A 12827-nucleotide genomic window follows, 5' to 3' on the forward strand; every position below is an offset into this window, starting at 1 on the left:
GTTCAACTTTGACATCGTTTACCAATTCATGTGCTACCTTGAGTAAAGGGCGAAACTATTCTGTGCCTCACTTTTCTCATCTATGAATGAAACTAAAAATAGTTACCTTTTAGAGTTCTTATGAAGCAACATCAGGCCTAATCCTATGCTCATCACACAGCCAATTCTCAATAAATGGCCACAATTTGTATTGGAATAGAGACATGATTGCATTTTCTGAGGGCTAGCTATGGGCAAGATAGTGCTACGGTCTAAATATTTTGTTTATATTGCATATTTCAACCTCAGTATCTTGTATAGAAAGTATTATTCTTATCATCATTTTACACTTGAAGATCCTGAGGAACATAAACACATAATTAGTAAAAGCCATCTCTTGCTCTGGAAGATTTCCTCTGAATGGCAGGTCTAGTTGTGGTTCTGGCAACACAGCTGTCATTTCAATCTTGAAAACCCTAGTGGCACATTTCATCACTGTTCCCTTGTCTATTGACACATCAGCCAGGGAACATCCAACGTCAACTGGACTCTGCCTTCTTGAAAAGGCAGTTGGATAAGTGACCCTTATGAGCAATGACCTTTGACCTGCCCTCTCAATCGTAAACAAGAAAGGGGAGAGCTATTATATAAAGTGGTATTCATCCACATTCTTGACACCCTAAGTACTTCTAGAGCCCCAGAACATACACTGAGGCTCACCAGGGCAGAAATACAAACTAACACCAATTGTGCATATCAAGGTTCCAGTCATTAGCTCACCTTGGCCCAGCATCAGTGGGTATTGATTAATTTGGTTCTTTCACCCACATGTACTCAAGGGACAAGCTTGTTCAAGACTAGTTCTTTGAAAACTAACTTGAAATGAAACCGCACAAAATAAATAGGCTAGATGAAAGCTTAAAATTTCAGTTTTCATGGCAAGAAGCTCATTTTAGAATGATGGGAGAATCCTTTAAAGGAAATTCTTGGTTTAAAAAAAAAACTAAACACCATAAAGGAGTGTAGTAATTCCTCTTTTGTCACAGGGGAAATGTCCCAGTGGATGCCTATATCACAGTACAAAAGTCTGCAGCTGAGTACTTTTCCATTGTAATACAAACACTCCTTGAACACTGTAAAAATTCTGGGCTTTTCACTGCACTGTTTTACAACAAAATGTGCATAACTTTGCTTCTCCTTCATAATTTTTTCAGAATATTCATTTTTAGCAAACTCAACATATGATTAATTTTCCCCCAAGAACCTTCACTTTTCACTTCTCTCTGGCATATGGGAATGACCAGTATTGCTGTTCTTTTGATTTAGGGCCATTACCAAGTATAATGAGTGTTGTTTATATACAGCTCTGCAATACTATGATAGCTGATCTAATTAGTAAGATAGCTACTAAGCTATTAATGGGCAGGTAGTGCATATAGTAAGGATTCCCTGAGCAAAAGAATGATCAGTGTTCAGAAAGAACATAATAAGATGACATAAGATTTCATCTATGGCACTGTAGCTCAAGGGGTGGCGTGGTACCCTTGAGCTGAAGTGTTCAGGGACACTGCACAGGCCCAGAGTTCAAGTCCCTCAACCAGTAACAACAAAAGCTATCATCTCTTAGCCAGGCACCTGCAGCTCATGCTTACAGTTCTAGCTACTCAAGAGGCTGGGATGTGGGGGATCATGATTTGAAGTTATCTATGGCAGAAGAGTCCATGAGATTCCATCTCCAATTAACTCACAAAAATCTCAGCGGGAAGTGTGGCTCAAATGGTAGAATGTCAGCTTCACGTAAAATAGCCAAGACTGAGTTAAAGCCCCAGTTTTAAAGGGAGATTTCATCTTTTGACTCAGTGCTCAATTTAAAAGTTATGAATTATTTATTTCTAGAATTTTCCATTTAATACAGGTAAGTGGAGCTGTGGAAAGCAAAACCATAGATAAAGGAGGAATACTGTATTGCTAAATGAGATTCTGGAGATAGAATTTAATGAATAGGTAACAAAATCTTACAATTTTTCCATTTCACATACTGCATACTATTAAATAGATGATGCTTTGTTATTCTCATAAACCTCACTTCCTGTATACTTGTTTTTCTAATTACCTTAGAAGATACTCTTTCTAAATTAAAATGATACAAGTTTAATTTTTCTAACCTAAATTATTTAATTTAGTAAGCATCTTTGAACAGATTTGCAGTCATGCTTTCTGTGTTTTCGTTTTTAAAGAATGCTTGAAAAAATCACCAACTAAGTCTTCTCTGGTGTCATTGATGATAGACAAATTTAAATTAACTCACAATAGCCACATGGAAACCCTGGGCCAGACTTCTTCCCAAATCCCTATCAACTGTGTTCTCTTAAGCAAAAGGTGCTATCAGAGGCTATATTTTCAAAAGTAGGCCACAACTCCATCCTGCAGGCCCTTTCATACCATGTGTTTCTGATCTTTCTTCCATAAAGAAAACAAACACTTCACATTTCTTCTACTTGAATCTAGATCTATGGCAGGTAGTGCCATGTGACTTCCAAGTCTAAGATATAGAATGCATGACATCTCTTGCCTGATTCTCCTTGAGAATGAGCAATCTTAAACATAGACACAAAGCTGTGAGGAAGCTCTATGTACAAGGAGAAAGCCTCTTCTTGTAAGCCAATGGTCAGAATCTCCCATGGAGATCTCACCAACAGCCAACATGAGCTCCAGACAAGTGAGAGCCTCTTCAGGTTATTTCAAGCCCAGCCATGAAATCATAGCCAGCTTACTAACCTTTCCCCATGGAGTTCTCAAGGCAGTGGTTGTGAGGTACAGTTCCCAGAGACAAGCAAACTGGATGTTCTTGCCAGGAATTGTCACATTGGGCAAGAAACAGAAACAAAAGTAAAACCAATGAGGGCTCTTATAACTGTTTACACACACACACACACACACACACACACACACACACACATCTAAAATGTGAAGACATTAGGATAATTGAAAGACAAGAGATTGGTAACATAGAGAAAACGATTGTTAAGGGGGAAATGGAAATGTACTTGGGTAAGCTATACATTTGGAGGACTAAGGCTACAGAAGAAGATTTCCAGCCTGTAAGATGACTGCCTTGCAGAAGCTCTCAATATTCACTGCTCATGAAGTCAAGAGGCCACAGATGAATGATGACCCTCGTCCACTGTGTTACTGAGACAACCCAATAATACCTAAGAATATGAAACCTCACTGTCACACTTCTTTTTTTTTTTTGCCAGTCCTGGGCTTGAGCTCAGGGCCTGAGCACTGTCCTTGGACTTTCTCAAGGCTAGAGCTCTACCACTTGAGCCTCAGCACCAGTTCCGGCTTTTTTCTATGTATGTGGTACCGAGGAATCGAACCCAGGTCTTCGTACATGCTAGGCAAGCACTTTAACCACTAGGCCAAACTCCCGGCCCCACTGTCACACTTCTTGTCACTACTCACCCAGTGACAGACCAACAGACCATCTCCTAAAACAAATTCCAGTTGTTGATGAATGAACGTGCATTTACAAACTCAGAAAGGCATCGGTGGACATGGAGGCAGAAATCTGGCTGCAGTACATTATTAAAGCTGTCTGTCAGACTGCTTAACTATTTAGGGTTAAACTATGGGAAGTTATAAGTGGGTGAAATTGATTCTTAAAATTGTTGTCCAAATAACAAAATGATGTCTAAAATATATACATATAGGCATGCATTTTCTTTGAAGATAGGTACCTATAAGATATGCTGGGATTCCATGAGTTTTAGAAGCCACTAACACCGGTATATAATGTATAATTTAAATAAATACATAGGAATAATTGACTAAACAGATATTTGCTGTCTCAACTTTGAAACTTAAGAACTGTGAAGGTACCAAGAACTTGTTCCACTTAATAGATAGCAAAGCAACATGTCTATGTCACTGAAATGAACATCGGAGTTCTGGAACCATAACCAGTGATCTCAGCCATTCTTGGAGATTCCGGGTTTAGGTTAATATTGCTGGTTACGAATCCCTTTTTTATCTCCCCCATTTTTTTTTTACCATCCTGGGGCTTGAACTGGGAGCCTGGGCACTGTCCCTGAGCTTCTTTTGCTCCACACTAGCACTCTACCACTTGAGCCTCTGCTCCACTTCTGGCTTTTTCTGTATGTGTGATATTGAGAAATTGAACCCATGTCTTCATGCATGCTAGACAAGCACTCTACCACTAGGCCACATTCCCAGCCCACTCCTCTATGTATTTTTTTTTAATTTTTATAGTCCAGAGGTCTTTATTTTGATTTTTTTTTGCCAGTCCTGGGCTTGGGCTCAGGGCCTGAGCACTATCCTTGGACTTTCTCAAGGCTTAGCACACTATCACTTGAGCCTCAGCACCACTTCCAGCTTTCTTCAATGTATGTGGTACCGAGGAATCAAACCCAGGTCTTCATGCATGCTAGGCAAGCACTCTACCACTAGGCCAAACTCCCGGCCCCAAAGAAGTCTTTATTTTTTACATCTCTTAGGCCATGAATTCATAGGGGATAGGTTCCAATAGCTCACACTCCTTCCCATTGGTTCTCACAAAGTGTGCTTCTCTGGGTGGAGCGGGCTGGTGCTTCAGCTGAACCCAGGTTCCTTTCTCTTTGGCTTCCTTCTTTTTCTGGTCATTTTCCTTCACTCGTTTCAGGAAGCTATCTTGGCTCTTAGAGTGCTTAATATGCTCAATATGCACATTAATCCTCTTGGCAAGTATCTTGCCCTAACTTGTTTGTTCACAACAATGCCAACAGCATGCTGGGTAACATTGTAGACCCTTCCAGTTGTGCCATGAAGACATTTATGGGGCATTCCTTTTTGAACTGTACCCATTCCCTTGATGTCTACAATATCACCCTTCTTGTAGATTCTCATGTATGTGGCCAAAGGAACAACTCCAGGCTTCCTGAAGGGCCTAGAGAACAGGTACCAGGTACCTCTCTTCTTTTCCTTTGTGTTCATCATTTTGGCAAATTACTGGAAGATGGCGGTTCCAGCCAAAGGTTCTCCATTTTTTAATCTCCCCTCTTTTCCCTTTTCCATCATTGATGGCCTTCTGGAATGTACTTACTGCTCCAGGCTCTTAACATTTTCTTCCTCAAAATATGGCCCTCTACAGTGTGCTAGAAGACTGCCGAGATGATAGATTTGCTCAGACAGTAAACATGTCAGTGGTCGCCTCAGCCATCACTCAGGTGTGTTGAGATTCCATTGGACACCTGTGTGTATGGCCAAGCCCAACTACATGGCTGGTGGCTTATAAAAGTAGCCTGTAAGATTAGGTGGGGTTGCTCTCTCTCACATCTTAGAGACGACACTGACCAGTCAGTATGATTCTCGATGCTGGGCGCGGAATAAAACTCTGTTTAACTTCAAAAAAAAAAAAAATATATATATATATATATCCCTCTACACAGCAGTAAGGGCATCATCAAAAACCTTCCAGTAAGGTAGAATCTACTAACCATCATCACTCTGCCAAAAAAATCTTCTTGAGACTCTCATGTGTTTTCCAATTTGGGAAGCACTGCTTTCAAAGGCAGCCTGCACGCACGAACTCACAGAGCAAGCTTTATGCTAATTCACCGATCAAACTTAATTATTGTGAGCTGATCACCAATTTATCCTATTACTCATGCCATGTGATTTTTCTCTTCCTCACTCTGACTCTGTCTTGCATAGACTTTGTTCTTCTCTAGAACTTCTGCAGAAAGGCTAGCCATGGAAAATCAAGGATAAGTCATTTCAAGACTATTGTTTTCAGAAAGTTGGGGTCAAAGCTTAGTGAGAAAGGAGCTATGAAGCAGATTTTTTAAAAGGACTTCTGATTAGAGGAGCTGAATCCAGACATCAGCTGCAGTTGCCCTGTCACATAAAATTTAGAATGGATTAGTTCACACTGGCCCAGTGACGTCCTGGTCAGCTCATTCCTGGGGTCACTGCCGGCTCTGAGATGGTGTTCAACAGACATTTGGTCTGGCTCACTCTTTTTTTTCTAAACCAGGCTTCTTCACTTTGCATTCTTCCCAATTAGTTTAGAGCAGCTGCACTGTCTTCCCCAGCAATGAATGGTTAGAAGACTTGACTAAAACTTGGAGGAGATAAAGCTGGTTAACACTTCAGACATCAAATTGCTCTTGAAGATTTTGGTTCTTCTTGGTGTCCCCAGTCCCCCTCCCCTGCTGCCCCACCCTTCCTGTTCTCTACTTCTTTCCTTTCACCTCTTCTCTTCTCCTGTCCCTACACTCTGAATTCCTGTTCCATATTGACACACAACTCATTGGCACTTTTGTTCTATACATGTCTTCTAAGCTATTCCCTCTTCACATTGTTTTTCAAAATGAAGTTCCTACTTACAGTTATTTAAACTCTAATGTTTTCACCTCACTGTAAGCGTAACCATTTTGAGTGTTTGAGTGTTATGAAGTTGGATGTGGCCCGCTTTACATGGGTGTTTCTGGGTTAGTGGTGTGAAGAGATGCGAGGAAATGCAGGGTAAGAATGAGAGAGTGGCAAACTCACAGAAATTACAAAGAGAATTTCTTATTGCCTTTCTGATCCCCAGCTAGCACCACACTGAACCAATCCTCTCAGTCCCTCTGTCAACACCTTGAGTCACTGAAGTGAGAGGTAGGTAGATTTCATCTCTTTACCTGTGCAGTTGTATCTCAGCTCTTAAAATCCATCTTCTACCCTATGGTCATGTGATCAATAGGTTTTTGAGAGTGATAGACTAACGTGCTTTTCCTCCTTATCAATAATCTCAACAGGTCCAGTTCATTCAACTGATAATTATGAGTCAACTTCTTAGGAGTGTTCGTGCATCTTGGATTTTTGTGGATGTGATTATCAGGCATCATCATGAGAAAGAACATTTAACACTGTACCTGGTATGATTTGATACTCCGTTTATCATTGCTATTTAACATTATCACCATCTTCCTCATTCCTGCTCTCCGCAGGTGCCCTACTATTGTTTGCACAAAGGAGCCATTTGTCTATCAAATGTGTCTTCTACCTATACTCCAAAGTTAAAAGTTGCTTTAAAGAAAATAAAATGTATCTTAGCAGTCATTAGGCTTTCCCTACCCTCCTTGAGGAAAGAGACATTCATCCAAAGGAAGGTGATAGACTCCCGGGTAGCAGTGTGAGCAAGGTCTCCTCAGGACCCTCACAGCTACCCATCTTCCCTGTGCTTTTCCTAGTAGGTCAAACAAACGCAGTAACTGAATGCCAGGCCTAGGCTTGGCTCCCTGGGGTGATTCCCAGCATGCATTGGAGGACCCAGGCCAGCACAAGCAGATGTTGGAGGAGGAACAAAAGGAGTTACTTACATCATTTGACCTTCCCTGGATCCCTCCAGCACAGACTTCTGGGATCTATGGCCTCTGATTTAGAGGCCCAAGGTAAAGACAAGTACAAAGGGCCACTCAATGGGTGAATAAGGATTTCAAGGGCTGGGATAGTGAGAGTTACAATAATGAGCTGAGGAGAGGGTGAATCAGTATGTGTGGTGTGGGTGTGTGTGTGTTTGTGTGGGGTGTGGGTGTTGTTGTTACTGAGATTTGAACTCAAGACTTCATACTCATAACATTTTTAACTCAATGAGCACTCTACCACTTGAACAATGCCCCTATTTTCCAATATTTCCCCTAGTTCGTTGGAGGTAAAGAGTCTCTGAACTCCAACGTGTCTATCCAGGCTGGCTTCAAACTGTGATCCTCAGATCTCTCTGCCTCTTAAATAGCTAGGATTATAAGCAAAAGCCCACCTGTGCCTGGCTGTGAATCATTATTTTTAATTTCAGTTAAATCATGTGTTGATCAGGTGTTGAAAGGACCATGTAGATGATAGTGGATGGGAATAGGAGGAGGGGAGAGAAAAACTATCACTTCCTAAATGTTAGAGTATGATTTTTGGAACCAGAGGAGAGAATTCTCTTAAGTCTGGTAATGACAAACACTCTTCACTGTGCCCAGTGGCTGCAAACTACAGACAGCTTCCCCCAACGCTTAACAATAGGAGAAATAGCAAAGAAAAGGCAAGCTTTTGGCCTTAGGGTTTTTCTTTTCTTCTTTTCTTTCTTTCTTTTTCTTTTTTTTAACCTCGGCTCTTTCTGCTCCAACCTACATCTAAGAGAAAGGGAAACTATCTTTTGTTATCACTCAATCTCCCTTAAATTTAAGAACAGCTGGGGATATTTTTCATGATTCATTAAATTCACATCATTCCAAAGAAATCTTCCTGCCGGTTTATCTTTGCCTCCACAGTCGGGGCTCGAGGACTGAGCAGTTTCCTGAATGCTTGTCAACCTGGGTCCACTGTTTGGGGCTAAAGTCTGTGATCTTTCACGCTGGAATATCTTTTCTTTGAGGGTGAAAGAGAGCAGGAAAGGAGTCGGGGTGGGGGGGGGATTGAAATGAATCTTTCCAGTCCATTTTTCCCCCTTTCTGGAGATAAAGAGAAAGTCGTATGGCTGTCTCAGCTAAAACTAAACCCCAGCTAATGTCCTCAGCAGGGAAGAATAATTAGTAAATTCTCTAATTAGAATCCTGTTTACATTTCTCTTTTCATAGAGGCTAATCCTTGTGTTTAAAGTAGATATTCTGCCTTGATTAAAACCATTGGTTTTAATTGGAGTCGTAGTAGAATCCATATGGTAGATGCAAATGGGCTTGAGTTCCATAAGCATTCATTCATGCAGCTATTCATTCATTGAAAATCAACAGTATGCTCAGGATGGAACTAGATTTTTAATCAAAATGTGACATGATCTCTACCCTTGGGCTAGGACAAGCACAGCATATAGTTCCATTGTCATCTCTGCCAGTGCTTCCCTGAGCAACTTGAAGAGAGTATACTCATGATGGGAGGGTGGGCATACTAAAAAGAGGGGTGTCTACCTTGGGTTATTTGCCATCCAGGAGTGTGAACCATTATGACAAAGGCTTTCTAACATTGTCATGGGATCCTCAACCAGGCACCATTATAGAAGTGATTGTGACAACTCTGGTCTTTCTCCAGGAATTTGGGCTTTGTTGTGTAGAGAGTGGTAAAGAAAACTCAGGCTTAGTTAACATGATCACCTGCAAATACTTGCAATATAAAAGTCAACATCATCACCATCAGTCCCTGTGCTGCCTGTACAGCAGAACACAGAGGTCATAAACTCAGCTTCTGCAACTAACCAGCTCTACCACCATTTGTAGATGAGTAAAAGTAGGCAAATTATTTAGTTTATTTACGTCACATGTGTGCACGTGCACATATACACATGAGTGTGTGTGTGTGTGTGTGCACCCTAGGACTTGAATTCAGGGCCTGGGTGCTGGGGTACTGCCTCTGAACTTTTTGCTCAAGGGCAATGCTCTACTATTTGAGCCACAGCTCCACTTCCAGCTTTTTGGTAGTTAATTAGAGATAAGAATCTCAGGGACTTTCTTACCCAGGCTGCCTTTGAATCGTGATTCTCAGAACTGAGCTTCCTAAGTAGCTGGAATATCAGGTATGAGCCACCAATGCCTACTGTGTCACATTTTTTTCATCTGTGCACTGAGAAAATGAGAACCTACTTATTGGATTGACCAGAAGATTAAAAGAATGGCAATGCATATGTCACTAAAACAGGGGCTGGCTCCTAATAAGTATCATGGAAGGAGATCAGTAGTGATGCAGTTGTGGTCCTTATCACTATAGACTTAGACTGACACTAGTTCAGACACTTATCTGGACACTCACACTCTTCTTTCCCTTCTCCAATTTCCTTTCTCTAATAGAATTATTAGAGATACAGAATTATTATTCTGTATTTTTGGAGTGGTCAAAGAAAGTCTCACATCCTGAGAGATTCACTCTTTTCTAATAACTGAGTATAGCCACACTCATCTTTTCTAGAGCGGTGTACAATAAACTGTATATCAAGAAGTTTGGGGTGACCTTGATAATGATATTACATTAACTGACACACATAGTCACTATTCTTGATTAAGCATAAAGTAAAATACTTGAGGACTTCTACTAACATTCCTGGTGGAATAGCATCCTGTCTCATCCATAGTGTATGTGTCGTTTCTCCTTGGGACTATGAATGTTACACCTACAACTTTTCTTCCCTGCAGTGGATACGTTAAGAATACCCTCACCCCCAAACCCTACTCCTCCCCCCCTAAAAAATGACCTCACTTGACTTCTGTTCCTAAGGAACCTGACTGGGGATTTCTCCTAAACATAGCCATCAGACGGAGCAATTGTTGGAAAAGACAGACATTTCTACATGGGCTCTGCTTGCTAGAATGAAAGAACGCAAAAGACTCTGCGTCAGGGAAGCTCGTGAGGAGGCAGAGTTAGATTTCAGACAAATGTGAAATGGGTCTATCACTGGGACTGAAATATCAGTGGGAAGAAAAAAAGGAAAAGCCAGGTAGCCTGCCAGATACTAAGGGTACACCCCCTCTCCTGCCACTTCACTTTCTACCAGTGCACCATTTTGCTTTGTATGGTTTCAGTTATCTAAAGGTGTCTATGAGTCAGAAATATTTGATCAAAATTTCTAGAACTTAACAATCTTACTTTTAAAATAGCACCTGTTATTCTGTGATGAAACCTCCCACTCAGGACATGAATCATCCATTTATCCAGCATCTCTATTGTATTTGCTACCTCCTCATTAATCACTTAATAACTGTGTTAGGTATCATATCAACTATAGCAATGTGGTAGCATATAACTCTAGAATAAACAACTACCTAAAAGTGTTTATGCTCAAGTAATCCTTACATAAAACATAGCATTGCCGCAGTACCAATAGATTCACCTCACTTCATGGCATCCACATAGGCATCCTGTCACTGCGTCATCACAAGAAAAAGAGTAAGAACCATAAAATTGTTCTGCTTTATTATATTTGTTGTTAATCTCTCACTGTGCTCATTTATAAATTAAACATTATACCAGCATGTAAGTATAGCACAAACCAAGTACATATAGAGTTTGATATCCATGGTTTCAGAAGCCAAAAAAAGTCTTGCAATGTGAGTTCCCAGTGCACCTTCTAGGTTGAACATCATTTTTATAGGTTAGCCTTGGGCTGGATGATTCCTGAAACTTGCCCTCGGTTATGGCAAAGCTCAAAGCACATTCCATTCCCCTGGATCATGTTGCTTTCTGGGAAGTGTGAAAGGTGAGACCCACAGGTACATAAGTTCTCACAGATGACAAGACTATGGCCTCTGGGACATCTCTAGGAAAGTAGATTGGGCAGGTGATGGAGAATCCCTCAGGCAGGTTTGGAAAGGAAATAGCAGGTGGTAAATACTGGGGCAAGAAGCAGAAGACAAAGAAGGTGGATGACACTGGAGGGAAGTTTTTAGCTGGTGTGTGTGTGTGTGTGTGTGTGTGTGTGTGTGTGTGTGTGTGTGTTTCAGTGAAAGCATTCAAAGGATTTAATTTCTTCAGTTTTATATAGTAAATGGCCATTCAGAATAATTTTATTTCTTATGTATATTCACCCACGATACACAAATGAAGTCTTTATAATGAAGACAAATTGTTACCAACACGTATTGGGAATTTCATTTGTGTGATCTGCCTTACCTAACTATTGGGGGAAGCAGGGTAAAACAACAGTCCTTAACTGATGAACTGGGCCCAGAGTGATTGAATATAACCAAGTGTTGTAGCCAAAGTTATTCTCCTAGAGTATGTAGCTCTTCGTGTCACATTAAAATGAGTTCGCATTAAAATTAGAGATTAGGATCCCTAACTCTAGGAATCTTACATGCCAGCTGCAGCCCCATATGTCAAGTAAAGAGACACGGTGAAGGGCAGAAAAAAAAAGAAATTTATTACATTGGAGCTATGAGAAGCTAGTACTTCAGTACATTTTCAGCCATTGTCAGCTGTCTTCAGGGCTACAGATATTTGCCATAGGTTAAATCAGGAAGAAGGTATGCATAGTTAAAGCAGTCCCAAGTCATAGGTATGTTTAAAATGCGCAGAGGTTGTCTGAGAATTACTTAGGCAGGGCCTTGTTATATCAAGAGCCATTGGTGCCTTTGGTCCTGTCCTTTTTGAATTCCAAGAGTGTATAGCTTCAGGAAAGCATGGCTCAGGACAAGCAAGGTAGATACAAAATAGAGGATTCTAGATACCCACCCTTTATCCTGTTCCCAGTTAATTCATGGGCCCAAATAAGGAGTTAATTTTTCTCAGGAGGAAAAAAGAGCAAGTTTTAAGCATCCCTTATGAAATTTCTTTAGTGAGACTCAGTAAATGTACACGGGCCTGGCAAAATAACACATTTCCATCTGGAGCCAATGCCCCAGTTCACTAGCTGTGTGTGCCCTTGGCAGCTCACACACCCTAAGTCTTAATTTTCTTCTTCGTAAAATGGATTGAACAACTGGATTATTGGGTAACACCATTTTGAAGATGAAGTTCATATCTAGGAGAACTAAATCATATTCTCTGTCCATTCAATAAATAAAGGCAGAAAAGTATTTAAGGCCAACAGAATAAGTTTCTTTAAAGCTGAAAGGAAAGCTAGGAAACCAAGTCACTCCCCCCCAGAGGAGGACCCCAAAAATCCAATGGTGTCCCCTGGGAGAGTAGATTTATAGTACAGGGCTCCTCCCACATCTCCTTCACCCCCCACCCCGTGTTGATTGCTTCCTGTTTTGTGCAGCACCACCCAGGCAGTTTTCAATGCACTCATGGCATTGTGGCATGAAAAAAAAAAAAAGCATTCGAGCAGAAAGAGAAAGCATGTGAGCAGAAGCCCAAGGCACTATAGAAAAAAGGAACACCCAGATGGGATA

At 40.9% G+C, this 12827-nt stretch overlaps 1 pseudogene; it reads right to left on the reverse strand.

Annotated features, from left to right (window-relative positions):
• Positions 1–4495: 4495 nt before the first annotated feature.
• Positions 4496–4980, reverse strand: LOC150038999 (large ribosomal subunit protein eL21 pseudogene; annotated as a pseudogene).
• Between the last annotated feature and the right edge of the window lie 7847 nt (positions 4981–12827).

This window comes from Megascapheus bottae, unplaced genomic scaffold (assembly GCF_031878675.1).
Source record: "Megascapheus bottae isolate mThoBot1 unplaced genomic scaffold, mThoBot2.hap1 H_1, whole genome shotgun sequence".
NCBI lineage: Eukaryota > Metazoa > Chordata > Mammalia > Rodentia > Geomyidae > Megascapheus > Megascapheus bottae.